Here is a 19,715-nt window from a genome sequence, read left to right on the forward strand (position 1 = left end):
AGCATCTGCTGTCACCTGAATCTTTAATCTTGGCCATTCTGACTGGTGTGAAATGGAATCTCAGGGTTGTTTTGATTTGCATTTCCCTGATGGCTACTATGCCTAAACCTATACCTAGGTTCAACTTCTGTTGTCTTGTTCCATTAGTAGAGACTTCAGATGTTGAAAGAAAAGTCATCCTCGACTTGTTCCAGATGTTTGTGAGAAAGCCTTGAGTTTCTCACCTTTGAGCAAAATGGTTGGTGTGTGTGTGTGTGTGTGTGTGTGTGTGTGTTTCTCTTTTAATTCTATTACTTTTATTTTGTTAAAATCAAAAGTCATTGGTTAATAAGGAAAATAAATGGCTTTGTTTTGGAATTTTTATATGTGTGTATCCTTGTACCTTGTTCAGATTTGCTTCCACACTGTCCTCTTCTGTTGCCACTTCTCATTTCTTGTCCTGTTCCTTCCTTCAAGTAGTGTCTGCAGTTATGTCACTTAAGTTGTTACTCTCTGTTTCCCTCCTCTCTTCTTAGCTTTCTCCCTCCCATATGCCTGTCACCTCAGATATCAATGTCATGTCATTGACAGATGAGAGAAAATGTGGTGCATGTTTCCAGAGCTTTCTTTATCTTGGCTAATGTTATACTCCCTAGTCCCAATTGTTTCATGCAGATATCACAATTTCATTCCTTAATTAGATATTTACTATTTTAATACATTTAAAAATATATATCACTTTTCTCCTTCCTTTTCCTCCCTTTGTGTCCTCTCCCAAATTGATAGTCTCTTTTTGTTCAATTACCATCATTACACACACACACAATTTATGAATATACATATACATATATATATATATATATATACAGATAGATATATATACATATATGTATATAAATGTATATGCACAATTATATAAATACAACCTGCTGAATCTGTTTTTGTTGCTGTGTGTATACGATATCAGGGCCAATCACTTTGCATTGAACAAGCCACAAGGGGACTCATCCCTGGGTGAGGCTAATGGTCCATATCTTAGCTGTCATCAGTTGTTAGTAGTTCTATAGCTAGGGATGGGACCCTGTAAAACGTTGTCTTTTACCTGTGAGTATGTCTAGGAAAGACTGGCTCACAGGAGATTTCACGGAATTCTGGCCCTTACAAGTATAGGAAACATAAGGAAGATGTCTTTGTTCTCTATGTGTTCACTGTACTTTTGAACAAATTCTTGAAATAATTTTATTACTTTGGTGAACGTGGAATAATGTCTTAAAAACTTTTTTATATAGGTTTTACATAACTTTTTCAAATTAGGTTTTTTTTCTTTTGGACAGTGCTGAGCTATATTTAAATTCAAATGGTATGAGCAAGTACTATATTCAATACAGTTCTGTGGAGGTTTGAATAGGTTTGCCCTCCTCCCCCCCCCCTGAATATTTCCTTTGAACAGGCCAACAGGGAGTGGCACCACTGGGAGGTGTGGCCTTGTTGCTATGTGGGTTGCCTTTGAGGTCTCCTATGCTGCAGCTCTACCCACTGTAGAATCAGAGTTTCCTCCTGGATACCTGTAGAAGGCTGCCCCCTTCTGCTGCCTGCAGATCAAGATGTAGAATTCTTGGCTCCTTCAGCACCAAATCTGCTTGCCTGCTGCCATGCTTCCCACCATGATGATAATGGACTGAACCTCTGAAACTATAAACCAGTCCCAACTAAACGTTTTTCTTTGTAAGAGTTGCCTTGGTCATGGTGTCTCTAAACAGCAATGAAACCCTAACTAAGAAGCTCCTTTCATTCTATTTAATCAATATATGTTAGTATACCATCAAATTTGAGTGAAATGGAAAAGAATGAGTTAATCCATTTCTGGCTCTACATTAATTTAAGTAAATCATCAAAACAGTGTTCTTAGCTAGTTATAGAAACACCAATACAATTAGAGTTGATCCAAGCATACATATGTTTAATTTAAAATTCTATTTAAAGTATAATTACATTATTTCCTCTACTCTCTTATTTCTCCCATGCCTACAACTTCCCTACTTCCACCCAAATTCACTGAGTTCCTTTTCTTTTTAAACATTGTTTTTACATGTTGTACACATTAAAAAAATAAACAAATGTATAAATGCAACCTACTGAATTAATTCACTGTTTCCACTGTGTATGTTTCTAGAGTACTGGAAACAGTCAGAGGGCTCATTTTCCTCATGTCAGCAGTTGTTAATTGCTTGTAGCTCTTTATCTGGGGATGGGGGCCCTGTGAGGTTTTTCCCATTTCTAGTGACATGTCTACCTGTGTTAGAATTGTTCGGGCCTTATTTAGGCAGCCATGTTGTTGAGATCATGGTATAGCTTCCATTCCCAGCAGAATTCCAGGTACTATGGTGTGACCCTACTTTTGGGATGTTCTCTGCACCTTAGGTGTAGGCATTGTGCTGTAGATGTATCAACTGGGGCTAGGCACCCTACAATCAACTGGTGTTTTCACCAACCGTGGCTGTCTATAATGGTCTCCGTCTTCTGCAAAAAGAAGATTCTTTTGTGATGGATGAGAGCTACACTTTCTTGTGGGTATAACGATAAGTGCTTATAATGCAGCTACAATTATACTGGTTTAGAAAAGTAGTGTGTGTTGTGTGGATTTATATGTGTTTTTGGTTAAGAGAAGGTAATAATAATACAATTATTTCATAAGAATAAATAACATTTTTAATGCTTCCACCTCATCTGGACATTTTATTATTATTTATTATTAATTATAATTGCCATGCTCTCACCAGAGTAATTTTCTGAAGGCTTAGGTTAGGGGAATAAATAAGACTATATTCTTGCAATTTACATTTAAAATCTTAATCCACTAACAAAACTCCAAATACTGCCAAAGACAAGGAGTGAGAGTTTTTTAAAACTGTGACAGTTTCCATATGAAATTATAGGGAAATTATTGTTACTAGTTACACTCAGGATGTTCTAAGCTCATGTTCAGCATTATTGTCAATATATAATCATTGCAATAGGTAAAATTCTGTTGAATGCACATGAAGGTTGTTGTCTGGTTGGCTTCCTTATGTGTCCGTATGCTGTTGTTTGGAAGAATTACAATATTCTCTTTTGCATGCCATGGGGGTTCAGTGGTATGAAGTTCACAGTGTTAAGGTAGAGACTATTAACATTATTATTATTATTGTTGTTTTTGTTGTTATTAATCATGTTAAATGGGTCTCAAAATTATATTACAGGGTTTTTTTTTTGGTTGTTTCCCATTTTAAGATATTGATTTTAAAAACTCTTCTCTCACACACATATACCCACAAAATAAATAAATAAATAAATAAATAAATAAATAAATAAATAAATGATGGTTCATAAAACATTATCCCTTTGAAGGTTTTACAGTGCACTGTTGTCATTGAACAGTCTTTTACTGTTAAACCTAAATAGCTAATGTAGATAAATAGTTCTGAGACCTACTTTCATTACTGAGTAAGAATGGGGTGGTAGTTGTTAGGGGTAATTCTCAGTGGCCTTCTGTGCAGACTTGGTGACCTTGGTAGCTCCAACAGCCTTTTTGTCCACAGCTTTGTTGACTTGTATAGCAATTGTCTTCCTCATGTCACACACAGCAAAACAACACAGTGGAGGAGAGTCCAAGTAGGTATAGACATATGTGGGCTTGCCTGGGACCCATAGCAACAATGCCTGCCCAACCAAATTTCAGGAATTAGAGCCACCTTCCCAGTTTGTTAACAGAATAGTAATCAATTGTGTGTGTGTGTGTGTGTGTGTGTGTGTGTGTGTGTGTGTGTGTGTGTGATTTGTTTTGTTTTGGGACAGGATTTCACTATATAATTCTGGCTGTCCTGGAATTCACTATGTAGAATAGGTTGGGCTTGAACTCACAGATATATGCCTGCCTATGTCTCCTAAGTGTTGAGATTAAAGACATATGTCACTGTGCTTAGCAATCAATCTTTTTTAAAGCTCAGAAAGCTTGCTAGTTATGTGAGCTAAATGACAACCAGTACAGAGGCATAATCATCACTAATATTGCCTGAATGGTGCAGGATAATCATCTTGCAGCAAAGCCAGCTGCTACCATTGGTGGTCATTTTTGCTATTTCCCCAATGTTACCATGTCTAACAGTTTGACAGGCACACAGTTTATGTTGAAACTCATTGTCCCTCGAACAATTTCACTTAAAACTTCATGGCATATCTCAACAGATTTTACCTCAGTTGTGATATGGGGTAAGGGTACCATTACTGCCTGGAAAAAACTAGACACTACTTGGTCCACAGGGATGGTACCAGTATCATCAATTTTATAGACATGTTGGAGGAGCAGTTGCAAAGGCTTGTCAGTTGGATGAGTTGGTGGCAGGATACAATCCAAAGCTCCCAGCAGTATGGTCCCACTTGCATGCCCATCTTTTGAACCAAGGCATATTGGCACTTGTCTCCAGAATGCTGTCAACATTCCAACCAGAAATTGACACAAATGCTACTATGTCAGAATTGTTCCGTGTTCTTGATTAATTGCTTATTTTTTTAACCATTTCCTCTTATCTTTTTTTTTTGCCTGTAGGTAGCTTGGCAGAATCTGTTTTGTTGACACCAATAATTAGCTGTTTCACACTCAGCCTGTAGGCCAGAATAGCATGCTTACAGGGCTGCCCATTGTTGGAGATACAGGCTTCAAATATACCTGCACCCCCAGCAACATTCAGGATAGCAAATCAGACTGAAATGAATCTGTAATGATATTTATGATAAAATCTGTGTTCTGGAACATCAATGATAGTCACACATTTCCTGGTCTCAAATTTTTACAATGAGATGTACATGGGACACCACACTCATGCTCACATTTAAGTTTGTCCAAAGCTCAGGCATACCTGAAGAAACCTTTTTCCATTTCAGCTGCCTCCTTTTAAAACTTTCTATTGTCTGTTTGCTGATTGCACCACATTTGTAGACCAGATGGCTAGTGGTCACACACTCGCCCCATACTACATGTCCAGTGATAACATCCAATGGCTCAGAGTTAGCAATGGTTTTCACAACCCCTGAGTTCTGACAGCAAACTCATTGTGAAAAGGCAGTAGAAGACCATTGGGAAACATCTACAGAGCCAAGGATGAGCAGGAGAAAAACATGTGTGAACACATACCTTTGATCCTGCCAGGATATTACATGGAAACTTGTCATCACAAGGGTGTACATTTGGGCCAGCAGAAACAGACGACCAAAGCTTAGCCTGGGGTTAGTTGTTGGATGTGAAAATGCCTTGTTTGGAAGTGCCAAACACTCAGCATCTATGGACCCTATAACCCATGTAATCTTAGAGTTCCCTCTGCTGGTGAGAAGAACCCTGAGAAGCTGAACTTGGATGGCTTCTCCTCCCAGACTACCAGGAAGTCCTACCATGTAGCCTACTCTCCCAAAAACAGAATGCTGCCATTTACCCTTGGAGAGACCTGTGGCTACTTCAGGCAAACTAGACAGGAATGTAACAAACATAATGTGTTTCAATAGTTAGAATGCTGGATACTTGTTGCCTTTGTTAAATCATATAGTCACTTTCTACACAGCTGTTGCTATGTTCCCAATGGCTCTGTCAACGTTTTCAATTCTTTGGTTTTTTCCAGGCACTGGCATAGCCTCACAAGAGGCAGCTATATCAGGGTCCTTTCAGCAAAATCTTGCTGGTGTATGCAATAGTGTCTGCGTTTGGTGGCTGATTATGGGATGGACCCCTGGGTGGGGCAGTTTTTGGATGGTCCATCCTTTCATCTCAGCTCCAAACTTTGTCTCTGTAACCCCTTCCATGGGAGTTTTGTTCCCAATTCTAAGAAGGAGCAAAATTTCCACATTTTGGTCTTCCTTCTTCTTGAATTTCATATGTTTTATAAATTGTATCTTGGGTATTCTAGGTTTCAGGGCTAATATCCACTTATCAGTGAGTGCATATTATGAGAGTTCTTTTGTGACTGGGTTACCTCACTCAGGATGATACCCTCTAGATCCATCCATTTGCCAAGGAATTTCATAAATTCATTGTTTTTAATAGCCGAGTAGTATTCCATTGTGTAAATGTACCACATTTTTCTGTATCCATTCCTCTGTTGAAGGACATTGCGGTTCTTTCCAGCTTCTGGCTATTATAAATAAGGCTGCTATGAACATAGTGGAGCATGTGTCCTTATTCCAGTTGGAACATCTTCTGGATATATGCCCAGGAGAGGTATTGCTGGATCCTCCGGTAGTACTATGTCCAATTTTCTGAGGACCCACCAGACTGACTTCCAGAGTGGTTTTACAAACTTGGAGTCCCACCAACAATGGATGAGTGTTCCTCTTTCTCCACATCCTTGCCAGCCTCTGCTGTCACCTGAATTTTTGATCTTAGCCATTCTGACTGGTGTGAGATGGAATCTCAAGGTTGTTTTGATTTGCATTTTCCTGATGATTAAGGATGTTAAACATATTTTGAGGTGTTTCTCAGCCATTTGATATTTCTCAGTTGAGAATTCTTTGTCTAGTTCTGTGCCCCATTTTTAATGGGGTTATTTGGTTTTCTGGAGTCTGTCTTCTTGAGTTCTTTATATATAATGGTTATTAGTCCTCTATCTGATTTAGGATTGGTAAAGATCCTTTCCCAATCTGTTGGTGGCCTTTTTGTTTTGTTGACAGTGTCTTTTGCCTTACAGAAGCTTTGCAATTTTATGAGGTCCCATTTGTCAATTCTTGATCTTACAGTTTTGTTTGTTTGTTTTGTTTTGTTTTGTTTTGTGACCACTCCTTTTTGCCTTTTAAAACCTTCTATTGCCAGTGCCAAACCTTGGGGTTTTTTTGAACATGGATGTTATCAGGACTTCTCAGATGACATTCCCAGCCAAGATGTACAGACCATGTTGTTCTTCAACAGCTGCCTATTAGACACATCCATTGTTAGAAACTTTGTGTGTGGGGTCGGGCTTTGAATGTTGTGTGTGTGATTGCTAATTAGATTGTGTCGTCTGTGTGGGATATCAATGGCACTTCAGTTTCCTGTTATCAAAACTATAAAACAATGCGTGTGGGAGAAACATTATTCAGGTAATGAGTTTTTCATGAGATTCAATGCTGTGTTTTAATGGGGTTGTTGTATTTAGAAAGGATAATTTATCCTCTGTGTATCTTGTTGACAGACAGGAGGCTTTCAAAGGAGTGATAGTTTTAGTTTCTTATGTGTTTCATTATAGCCAGAGTGAGTATTCAGCCTTGATTCCAATAAATCTTATAGGTAAATGAACCTGGTTGTGTGGACCTCAGTTTTGTGTAGATTACCCTTCCCAAGCTTCAGGCCCTCTAAGGCACAGCTGTAGACAGGGAGGACTCGGGCTACTGACCTTGACCAGGGCCCTTGTTCACAGGAAGCTGAGTTTGGGAAACAGATGCATTAAAATAGTATTTAATTTAAACAAGAGGAAAGCACAACAGAATGGTGAAGTTCCTGGATGAAAGCAGTGTGCTTCTAAACTTCTTCCCTAGATGATTAATTTAAAGCTTGGAGTCTAATTTCATCCGAATTCTCTTTAATGAGTAAAATTTATGTGCAAAGTTTACTATTGGTCTTCAGGACTTCTGAAGCCTACAAAAGTTTTAGAAGAGAATCATCTTTTGAGATAGTCAGTTTTTAATCTTATCACTTAGTATTGACCCAGATATTCCATATTAGATATTAACTTATTTAAAGAGTATTTTTATGGAGTAACTATTTTTACTTTTCTAAAGGTAATTATTTGAAACCCCTGGAATATACACTGGAACATCCAAAAATCATTCATAAATTGGATCATTTTAGAATTTATGTGACTTTAAAACTGGCTTTGGTATATTATCACTAGAGTTTGGAAAGTTTATTCAAATTATAATTACTGAGCAATTACAATGCAGGGGAGATGTTTTCTCTCCTGCGCTCTGGGAGCTTCTAGGCTTAACCACACTTCAACTAAGGGTGATGATTTCCTTAGCCACACAGCTTGAAACTCACTATTGAGTGGCAAGTATGAATGATGCCACATCTTCCATCAAATAAATACACTTGTTCTTATATTATTTGGGATTTTTATATATCTGAATTTCAGTGATACAGTTTTATTTACTTTGACATGCTGAAATCCTTTGTAGTAGAAATGTATACTGGAACAATTTTTTTTGTTTTGTTTTGTTTTTGTTTTGTTTTTGTTTTTTCTGAGACAGGGTTTCTCTGTCTAGCCCTGGCTGTCCTGGAACTTACTCTGTAGACTAGGCTGGCCTCGAATTTAGTAATTCAGCTGCCTCTGCCTCCCAAGTGCTGGGATTAAAGGTGTGCGCCATCACACCCGGCTTGGAACATTTTCAATAACAATGACTAAATAATTTTAAAAGTAAATCATATAGAATGTCGACTTACTTGGCTATTTGCCTATCCATACTGTTTTTAGTCATTAAAACATCTGTTTCAATTGAGAGTGAAAAACGAGGCAAAACAGGAGACTTGGTTAGCATAGGAATGAGGAATGAGAACTCTAGGTTTATGTCCCTCCGATACTCAAAGAAAGCTTTAGCGTGCCACATTGCAGACATCAAGTTGAACATTTATTAGACACAAGACCAGAGTGTTCTATTACACCCAGAATCCCAGCTCCTCATGTTTATTCTGAGTTGTGTCTATCTAAGTCTTCTGAGATACAGGCTAAGAGGGGGCTGCTTATGGAGCTCAGATGATCCTTGAAGAAGGCATGGAGCAAGTGAGGCTGGTGAGGATCCAAGGATGTCAGATGTCTTCCAGAAGAGTGCTTCACTCATCTGGTCAAGAGTGAAGCGACGAGGAGGATGTTCTTGGGGGTTGAAAGCAGCTCCAAAAGCTAGACAGATAAAGGCTTTGCGTGCTTCTGGTTCCCTGTGGTGCTTTCTGCATCTAATGCCATTTGGCTCTTTGCCTGTCCCTGTGTTTGTATGCATGCTGTGCAGGTGTGGAGCCTGGAGAGTGTTCAGTGACTGTGTAGCCTGCTGCCTGTTTCTCCATTCTGGAGATCAGCAGCTGCGTGATGATCACCCTCCTGCTGTTTCCCATCACTAAACTTAGGTCCCCTAACAAGTTAGGCTCTCTAATGCCCCAGGCCTTCTGCAGCCCTCAACATTCCTACTGCCTACCCACAGTTCTTTAACAGTCTGAGCCTCTTGAAGCAGGAACTTTTTTATCTGGACTCTTTGACAGGTTTTAACAACTTTTTTTTATTTGTATAAAATCTTACTTTATATTTCTTTTCCATGAGGTGTACCTTTAAGTCCTTTTGTTCCTCCAAGTGACATCATTCCAACTCAATTATTTTGTTTGTCACCTAAAGAAAGATTATGACTTCATAGTCTTCTGTGCCAAAACAATACTGTACTCATGTAGGGGAAGTAGAGTATATTCTTATTTACCAAAGTAATGCGTGTGCCTCTTGGTATTTCATATCTTGCTATTTTAACAAGCAACCTGAACTGTTATTATTTACATCAAACCATCCCTACATTTCCAATCATTTAACAGACTTAATAGTGACTGCTAGAAAGCACAGTGCTTCCCGCTCTCACTAAGCTCAGCCTGACTGCTGTTGCCTCATGTCTTTAAAATTTTTCGCATTTTGAAGATTTTTTTAAGAATATGGGTCAAACATTTTTCTTGGACTTCTAATTTTCATCAAATGGCATGGTAGCATAACTGTCCAGACTTCTTGATTTCTTATATCCCCAGCTTTATGCATCACATAGAAGAGTTTTTAAATGTACTATATTTACATATAAATTATTGTTTTATAGCTATGGAAAATGGTCTTAAAATTACTATTATCATGTAAATACTATCAAACATTAATATATATTCCAAAACAACCCACTTTGCCACCTCTTCTCATGCACTCTGCTCTGCCCCATTAACCCAGACACCTGAAGGATTATCCTCTGCCTCCTCTGACGCATCCCTCCTCGCTGCTCCTCTGATCTATCTCATCTTTTTGCTGCTTTCCTCCCATCACCTCTCTGCCTGTCTCCCCACTTGTCATTCTTCACTTTTAGTTCAAGCTTATATTACCCCCTCCTTAGATCACTGCGTTTTCCAATTAATCTTGTGTTCTGTCTCCCAGATCCTTATACAAATTTACTCTGGAGAATAACAAGTGATTTGATGTCTTTGGTAAAGTGCTTCTTGGATACTTTACATAAGACATCATACAATTATTAACTTGCCAAGAGGTTTTGTAAGTTTTTTTTTTCTTTATTAAGTGTTGCTCCATTCATTCACATAATGCCTAGAGTTTAGTAGTTCTGATGTCACTGGCCCTAGCAGAGACCTACTCCCAAAACTCTATGTGTTAACAGTTATACCATTTGGTTAAAAGAAATGGATATTTTTGATATGTATTAAAATCACATGAGGGATTATGATTGACTTATTTTATATTGCAATTGTTCCCACTTAACATAACGGGCAGTCAACTCAAATTAGCATTCTGCCAAAGAACATTAGAACAATCTGTTTCTGTGAATTATTGACATTAGCAGTGTGCCATGTATACTTTCTCTATATTGTTATTTTACAGAAATTCTTATTAAAACACATAGTTGGCACACCCACTATTCGGAGGAATATTATTTTTAGTGTCTTGTTCATGTACCTCCTTCTGATTAAAGTTTCAACATTATTTTGGTTGGAGAAATCCTTCTGTATCTGCATGTGATTCTACATGGTGCTTTTCTGGACATTTCCATTCGGAACTGTGTGCATCTGAACCAACTAAGCTACATATTTAAAATGTAATGGTCTGTGGAGATGCCTCCTTGGGTAAAGGACAAGTAGCAACTCTATCTGTAATCTACCATCCCTGCAGTGTGTTAGCTAGCCTGGCATTATAGCAGAAAAACAACAAAAGAGATCTTGTAGGTTTAAGACACCTGTTGTTGACTTCTGACTTCCACACATAGATGCTGTGGCATGAATACTCCTGTTCACGCATGCACACACACACACACACACACACACACACACACACACACACACACACACATGAATTTGCCATTCTCACGAGGGTATGCAGAGTCTTGGCTTCTGTACCTTCATTTGCCAAAGCTTGTAGCAATGAAATTACATAAACAGTGGCTCACCTGTCCGATGAAACCCTTCTGCTAATGTTGGGAAGCCTGTGCCTGTTACCATGTCACTGTCCTCTACTTTGTCTGGTAAGATGCTCTGAATCTTGCTCATAATTTTATCTTTATACCATATCCACCCCACTTCATCTCATAGTATTTATAGTTATTTGTATGATTTTCTTGTCAAGTCTACTCTAGATACTTGAGTCAAAGCCACATTCATATAGTAATATTTTTTCAGTATTTGTATATTATTCTTCAGCATTTGGTTGTCTTAATTACCATTCTATGGCTGTGAAGTGATACCATGCCCAAGAAAAATTATAAAAGAAGATATTCCATTAGGGACTTTTGTTTTAGAGTTTCAGAGGATGAGTCCATGAACATCATGGTGGGAGCCTGATGTCAGGCTGGCAGTCACGGTGAGCAGTAGCCGAGAGTATATATCTCAACTGCAAGTTGAAGGCAAGGGAGGGAGGGGCTTTTGAAACCTCAAAGCCCACCTTTGGTGGCATACTACCACACCTCCTAGTCCTTCCCAAAACATTTCCAGCAACTGGGACCTAGCGTTCAAATATATGATTCTGCAGGGGCCATTCTCATTCAAACCACCACAATGGTATGGCAGATGTCTGTGTGTTTGGTAAATGAATGCTGGTATGCATTTCAGGTGAAGCCATGTTTAACACTGTACAGTGTGAAATCGCTAACATCTCTGTATCATCTATTTTAAAATGTCATTTGTTGTATATTTAGGATGAAAGGCTTAGTAGTAACAATCTCATTCTGATTCATCAGTAAGCAGATAATAGCATACCCTTTGCTAAAATGAGGGGTCATGGCCAATGTGGGTTTTTAGGGCTACACCTGTGCTTGCTTGCTGTCTTTCTACAACCAGAGTTAGTGCACCCTGAGTACCCAACTAGCAATGTTGGAGGGATTTTAAACCTACTAATATTTTCATTTATACTTGAATCAATGTTTTAAGTACATCAATGCAATTTGATCTTCTCTTCAGTAAATGTGGGGAGAAAACAGACACACACATGAATTGCTTTTCCTGTCAGTTTCCATGGTAATGGAGCTTTGGATTTGTTTAGCCAGGAAGGAACACTAGTGGAGTCTGGTTTGTTTCCTTAACACAAGACAAATACATACACACACACATGTACACACATGCAAGCATACACACACACACACACACACACACACACACACACANANATATATATATATATATATATATATATATATATATATATATTTATATACACACACATGCAAGCACACATGAACACACATGAAGTCTTTTTTTTTTCCCACCCCACACATGAAGTCTTATTTTGTCAAATTAATCAACTCTTGACTAAACTGCAATGCTTCTTTCTGCTCCAGTTACTTTGCCCTACCCCTTCTGTTTCTTTCATCAGAAACAGACTCTGTAAACTCATAAGTAGGAGAAACCCTCCCAGACTGAGAAAATGAAAAATGTGTTATGATTTAAAAACTCGGTCCTTCCTTCAGGGTTGTCCAGACTTTTCTAATAATTGGGTGTTTAATAAGATTAGAAGTAAGTTAGCTTTCATTTCTGTTACACATTGTTCAGCCTAGATATGTAATTGCGTACCACCCATGGAAAAGGTTTAGATCAAAGCATGTTCCTTTTATTGCAGCACTGATCTATGCCCAAGAGTGATTAACTGTCAATATTGTTTGTTATTTGGATAAACAAATAGGGTCATTTATTGAGAAAACAGATGGAATCTGTCATCTGAAAGGAGGAATTTTCTTTTCAAAATATTCCTCGGTGAGTGACAGCTGGTTGCGTTTGGTTATATGATTTACAGTATGATACAAGAAAGAGTTCTGTGATCATGAGAGTTGTGAACATTTCTTCCTTCCAATATCAGCTTGTTTTCAACCATCTGAGTTTCCCATTGAAGTGTGTGTGTGTATGTGTGTGTGTGTGTGTGTGCTCGTGCGTGTGCATATGAGTGACAGTGCCCATGGAAGTCAAAGGTGTCAGATCTCCTTGAACTGGAGCTTCAGGTGGTTGTGAACTGAAGAACAGCCCATGTTAATATCAAAGAACCTATCTTTCTCTCCATGTGGGCCACATCTCTCTCCAGTATATCTATATAGTCAAGCATATTATCTTAAGAAATGTATTGAGTACATATTATGATGAGGAATTCTCATAAATTCGATGACTAAAGCTTTGTCTTGTTTACTGTAACACCAACCCTAACCATGTATCCCAGAGAGGAAATGGCGGGCGAGTGGGGAAGCTGTTTATAATTGATCCAGTATATTGAAATGTGAGTCTCTGAAAGCAAAACCAGTTCCATTCTTTTACTCTCTGCCAATGGCATCTGACATACCCCTCCTTCACCTTTTAACTCTATTCAACCAACTGTCATTTATCAGTTGCTTTGAAAAGTGCATTTCACTGGAAAGCAAAGTGATAAGCTTAATGAATGATATCCTCAGTGTACAATTTGATCATCCCAACTTCGATGTGGTCATTTGTTCAAAGGAGCCTTCTAAGTAATCACATCATTTAAACCTTGTTTTCTTAGCTTCTACGACTTGTAGAATACATTTAAAATTAGTGATAAGTTACACTTAGTATTACAGTGAGTATAAATAGTGAGTTTTTTTTTTATTTTATTTTGCATTTGCACCACCCATTTTATAGAAGGATTCTGTGAAAATTCCAGTGGAATTTAATTTACTTGAAAGTTAAGTGTACAACTATGTTTCATGTTTGGTAAAGGACAATACTGAATTAAAATTAGGATGAACTTGAGAATGACTCTTTTACTGTTATTGCATATCTTTTAGAAAAGAACTACAATTATTTAAAAATATACAAAATTATTTAAATTATTTAAACGTGTCCAGGTCAGAAGGGTTTTATTATTTTATTATATTTTTCATTCTTTCTTTACAAATGGGAGACTCTCTACTCAAGAATATTTAAAGTTTGCTTTTCAATTTTTTTTTTCTACACGTCTTACAGAAAACAGAACAGGTTTCAGATACAGTGGGGTTTATCAACTAAATTACAGAGTCTAATGAATAGTAAGTGTGTGTGTGTGTTTGTGTGTTTGTTTATGTGTGTGTGTGTGTGTGTGTGTGTGTTTGAAAAAGTAGACAAAGCAGGAGGAATCATGTATGTGTTTTGACTGTTAATTGTGTTGACACTATTTTTTTCTTAGAGATTTATATTTCAATTTACTTCACCATTAAACTATCTATTGTCAAGGTAAATATCATGCAATAGTACTGCTGTAAAAATCAAATGGGAAATCATTTTTGAGTGAAAAAAAGGATGTTTATGATAATTTCATTACTATTTTAAAAGCAATGTGAATATCCTTTAGAGAAGAACAGACCAACAGATGTTGAGTGTTGGGTAATCATTGTGCCTTAATCTCTCAGACTCACACATGGTTGGTAAAGTGTGTGTAGACAGTGAGCTGAGGATGCTGAAATCTAAGATCATCATCATGATGTGTCTTAGAGAGTTGGAGAGCAGCTATACAGAAATTAACACTGGAGCCTGCCTTGTGACACTCCACACCTCACCTCTTCTTTATTCAGTGTACTACCTAAGTGTACAGAGACAAAACGTGATTCAAGACAGGGATAAACCTGTGCAAGAGGAACCGTGTTTTCTCTCTGCAGCACTGGGACAGCAAATACTATTTTCCTTTGAAAATAGTTCTCAAAGAGGAAATATCTTCCTTCCTTTTTTCCTTCTTTCTTTCTTTCTTTCCTTCTTTCCTTCTTTCCTTCTTTCCTTCTTCCCTTCTTTCCTTCTTTCTTTCTTTCCTTCCTTCCTTCCTTCCTTCCTTCCTTCCTTCCTTCCTTCCTTCCTTCCTTCCTTCCTTCCTTCTTTCCTTCCTTCCCTNTTCCTTCCTTCCTTCCTTCCTTCCTTCCTTCCTTCCTTCCTTCCTTCCTTCCTTCCTTCCTTCTTTCCTTCCTTCCCTTTTCCTTTCCCTCCTTCTCCTCCTCTTCTTCTTTTTATATGAGTGACTGTTGTTCATTTTCTTAATTTAACATATCAGTGTCATCACAGTTTTTGACAGTGAATTCCCTTGTGCCATCAAAGGTAAAAACTATATGCGGATAGTAAAGATCTTGGCTGGCAAATAAGAGAGGGCCTTGGTCCCACATCCACAGACACATACAAGTATACAGATGTAGTTAGCATCTACCTAAGTGCTACGTATACCTCCTGTTTAGCCACCCATGATGTCCATACTCTCCTGTGGTCCACAGAAACTCACAACCTTGTCCACTCCTGTTGACCTCTTTTTATCAGGCCCATGATTGTGCAAACGTGTAACAGTTCCTTGAAGAACCCACAGGAGTCTAAATTATTTCCACATTAGAAATAAACTGTCAAGAGTTTTTTCCAGATTTACAATTCTAATTTAAGTGAACACGATAAGATTTTAAAAAGTAATAATTTAGTGTAAGAATCCAGTCCCTAAGTCTGTTGGTACAGTTTTATTGCACTGAGCCTTAACTTAGTAAAACCAAGAAAAAGATCTCTTTTGCTTTGAACATAAAGCAATTTGTTTGAGAGTGCTTCATTTGGGGGGAAAAATATTGTACAGATCGTAAACCAGTGTCTCAGTGTGGGACATCGAGATTTCACACTGGCATCCCATCCCATTTTAACCCATTAAGGACATTGCATATGTTAGTCGTAATTAAATAGTACTTATAAAATGTTTCTTTTTGACATTTTTGAGAATTATTTTTTTTTTTACTTACATGGAAAAGTGGTGAGAAGTCAGAAACTCTTTGTAACAGTGGATTGCATAAACAAAAAAATTATACAAAATGTCATAGTACCATTCAGAAAAATTTTGAGATATGAGATAAGCAATTGTAAGCACCCCTTCTCCCTGGAGATATATATATATTTCTATGTGGAGACAGAATTTGGTAACAGAAAAGTGTAAAGGGTAAGTAGTATCATGAAGCACAGAACTCAGCCTCCTAGCCTTGATTCCAATCTTGCCTGAGACCTCTGTAGGATTTACTTGTATAGACTGGCAAGGCTGTCAGATACAAAGACATACTTCACTGGGTAATGAGTGAAGTATTTCAGTAAAACACACATACACACAAAAAAAGAGAAGAGAAGAGAAAAAAAGAGAAGAGAAGAGAAGAGAAGAGAAAAAATAGAAGAGAAGAGAAGAGAAAAGAGAAGAGAAGAGATCTGTGTTATTTGCATTCCAACTTTACACATTAGTCATCTGACTTGGACAGCTCTGTATAAAGACCAAACTAGACTGACAGTGTTGGCACTGCATTCAGTTTTTAACTGTGTTCATTGGTTCAGCAAACATTTGATGAATGATTAATTTATGGCTTAAAGCAGCTTATGTACTAGAAAATGAAGACTTCCTTCCTTGGTAAGGACTCTGATGATATCACCCCCAGTCCCCACTAACCATGTGATATTCAATTTACTTCAGACTATTCCAGAGCTATAGGGATCTTTAACTTGTCTTTGCATGAGGTAGAAGCATAGGAGGCATCGATTTAAAGTCAGGATCAGTGAAATCTTCTTAAGCAAATTACCTTTACATTAAGCCATAATGAAATTAGCTTTGCCAAATTATTAGCAAAAGATCATTCAGGGAAAGACACAATGTAAAAGAAAGAAACCAAACCACACATCAGCTAGGAAGGCACAGTGGGGGAAACTGGCTGAAGGAAACAGAATAGTGTGCCTAGAGTGAAAGCAAGAAGGTAGACTTACACAGCCTAGAGAGCCTATAAAATTCCCATCACATGTAATGTGTATAGGTATGTATACCTGTGAACTCATGCATATGTATACATGTGTATCCATTTAGTGTTGCTTGATGTATCCGTGTTTAGGGCTAACCACTTGAGACTGGATAGCTCAATCCCTGGAGACAATTGATTCTTTCTACCTCAGAAGCCACTGATAACCTTTGACTCATCATCTAAGTTTTGGCTTTGTGAAATTTGTCCCATCTGTGTTGGCATGCCACCTGGTGTCATGCTGGTCTTGTTTATGTGGTCATACTGTTGAGATTTCTCAACATGGCAGCTTCTCTGTCATTTCCAGAAGACACTATCCAGTAGCAGGTGTCCTTGTCTTCTGAACTCCTAAAATCTTCCCTTCCTGTCTTCCACGGTGTTTCCTGAGATGTACCTGTAGGGATAGCATTGTAGACAAGAAAAGGTTGACATGGTTGGAGCCGGGGGGGGGGAGGGAGGAAGAACATTTAAATAATATGAACACAATACTTTTGTAAAATTCTAAAAAAGAAAAGAATTAAAACTTAAAGAAGAGATTGCATGTAATGGGAATGGAAAGAAGGTGGATCTGGATGGAGTAGGGGTAATGTATGTGAATGTGATCAAAGTACATTGTAAGCATGTATAAAATTCTCAAATGATTAATAAAATATGACTCTTAAAAATATCGAACCATCCAAAAATAATTTTTTTTATTGAAATGAGCTGAAGGGTTAAACAAGAAAATGATATTGTCTTGCACCACTTATCAATATAAATGTTATCAAAAGCCATAAGCTGCACAGTTCATAGAAACATTAGCTTAGCATTTGGAGGTTGGAAGCCTATGTCAAAGGCATGAGCAGGAGTCCAATCTTATGGGCTTCTGATTTTTGGTTGTTAGGCAGCAGAATTCTTGTATCTTCAATTGGAGGAAGGTTAGTAGACACTCTTGTTTTTTTTGTTTTTTGTTTTTTTTTTTTTGAACCAGGGTTTCTCTGTATAGTCGTGGCTGTCCTGGACCTCACTTTCTAGACCAGGCTTGCCTCGAACTCAGAAATCTGCCAGTCTCTGCCTCCCAAGGGCTGGGATTAAAGGAATGTGCCACCACTGCCCGGCACTGGGGTTTTCTTTTATGAGCAAAAAAAAAAAAAAAAAAAACTCTTTTAATGATCTCTCTGCCCTTGTAATCTAATTTCCTCCCTGAAATTCTACCTGCAAATACTGTCATCAGTGGGTGATCAAATTTAATATATAAATTCCGGGACTGTGGTAGTTATAGCATATAGTGTCTGGATTATACTTTGAGAGATCATTTAGCCGACGTCATATTGAGGACATAGGAAGGAAGTAGTGAGAACAGTTTCACCAGTGTCCTTATCATCTTGCAGAAACACAGGTATGAGATGGGTTGGCTCTCAGGAAAGGGCAGAAGAGAACAGATGCAAACAAACAGAGCCATGTTGCCTCTCAACAGGGGAGCCACTCTTTTTTTTTTTTTTTTTTTTTGCTAATTACAGGCTCTACATGCTATGACCATGCATGTATCATGTGAGGGCAGAAATTACTCTTTGTTCACAGCATCTCTTCCTAAATATCTATCTGCATTTTGACAAACATTTAAGACTCGCAGTGAAGAAATATAGGTGAACAATGTACACTGCGTTCACTAGAGTTAAACACTAAGAAGATAATCATTTTTTAAATAATTTGACTGCCTGCTGAAAACACTGGTAACAGGATTTCCTTCAACAGGATTTATTGTCTCTTTCCAGAGGAAAAAACGTTGTTATAGTCTGTCAGGTGGGATCTATAAATAGCAGTGATATGTTTTAGCTTTATTGATGTAAATGGATTTGTGCCTCCTAATTTGTGTGCCTAATTTGCCAATTTACATTCTTATAAGGAAATTATGTTTAATAACTATAGTCTAAAACCAATTCTATGAAAATGGAATCTGTTGGCTCTTAAAATTGTGTGCAAATTGGGGAGCATTTTAATTAGGTTATGTTCTAAAAATTAATTCATTTTCAACAATTTTTTAAAATATTGCCTTGTTTCTGATAATTTAGTGGGTTAATCTGTTCAAATTTGGACTAAATAATGGAACAGTAAATCAAAGGCTTTTATTTTTTATTTTTTATCATCTTTTAAAAATGGTGGCAAGTTTACATTTTCTGGTTATGATATGAAGTCTGAAAAGCATGTTGTTTCCCAAGGGCTTATTGTGTGTATAAATACATGCGTGTGAACATAGGCAAATCTAATTGAAAACCAGTAGTAGTGGATTACTTGGTGAATTCTTTTCTTATGTCTCTAGCCATTATTACTGAAGATTCAGGACTTCTTCACTTCCTAGGAGTACTGAGAAGATGTCTATGGGTTATATACAATATGAACATCCTGAACATTGTTTTATACAATATTCTTTCCACATTAATGGTTAAGTCATTCAATTCCATCATATATGTGACACTGTAAATGAGAAAAAGAAATTTCCTTCAGCTAAGGTGTAACCTTTTAAATCTTCAGGTTTATAAATCAGAGGACATAGATAACTAGTGAAGCATGGGGCCCATTCAAAGCTAATATTAGCCTTGCAGTTCACTCATGACTATTTGCAGGACACATGATCAAATGCAGCATGTGTATAGGTTTGAAGTGTATCTGTTATATCTCTATATTCTATTCCTTTTACTTAAGGTGTTTATCTTTTTATACCACCTCTTCTCCTTGCTCAGGCAGGGCTGTGAGATAAGTGAGGATTCTAAGTGTTTTCATCC

At 37.6% G+C, this 19,715-nt stretch overlaps 1 protein-coding gene and 1 pseudogene across 1 annotated transcript in view; one reads left to right on the forward strand and one right to left on the reverse strand.

Annotated features, from left to right (window-relative positions):
- Chsy3 (chondroitin sulfate synthase 3) overlaps nucleotides 1-19,715 on the forward strand; it is a 233,741-nt gene that overhangs the window by 64,555 nt on the left and 149,471 nt on the right. The gene's annotated exons all lie outside the window — the stretch shown is intronic.
- LOC110333416 lies at nucleotides 3,484-8,967 on the reverse strand (annotated as a pseudogene).

Source organism: Mus pahari, chromosome 15 (assembly GCF_900095145.1).
Source record: "Mus pahari chromosome 15, PAHARI_EIJ_v1.1, whole genome shotgun sequence".
NCBI classification, from domain to species: Eukaryota; Metazoa; Chordata; class Mammalia; order Rodentia; family Muridae; genus Mus; species Mus pahari.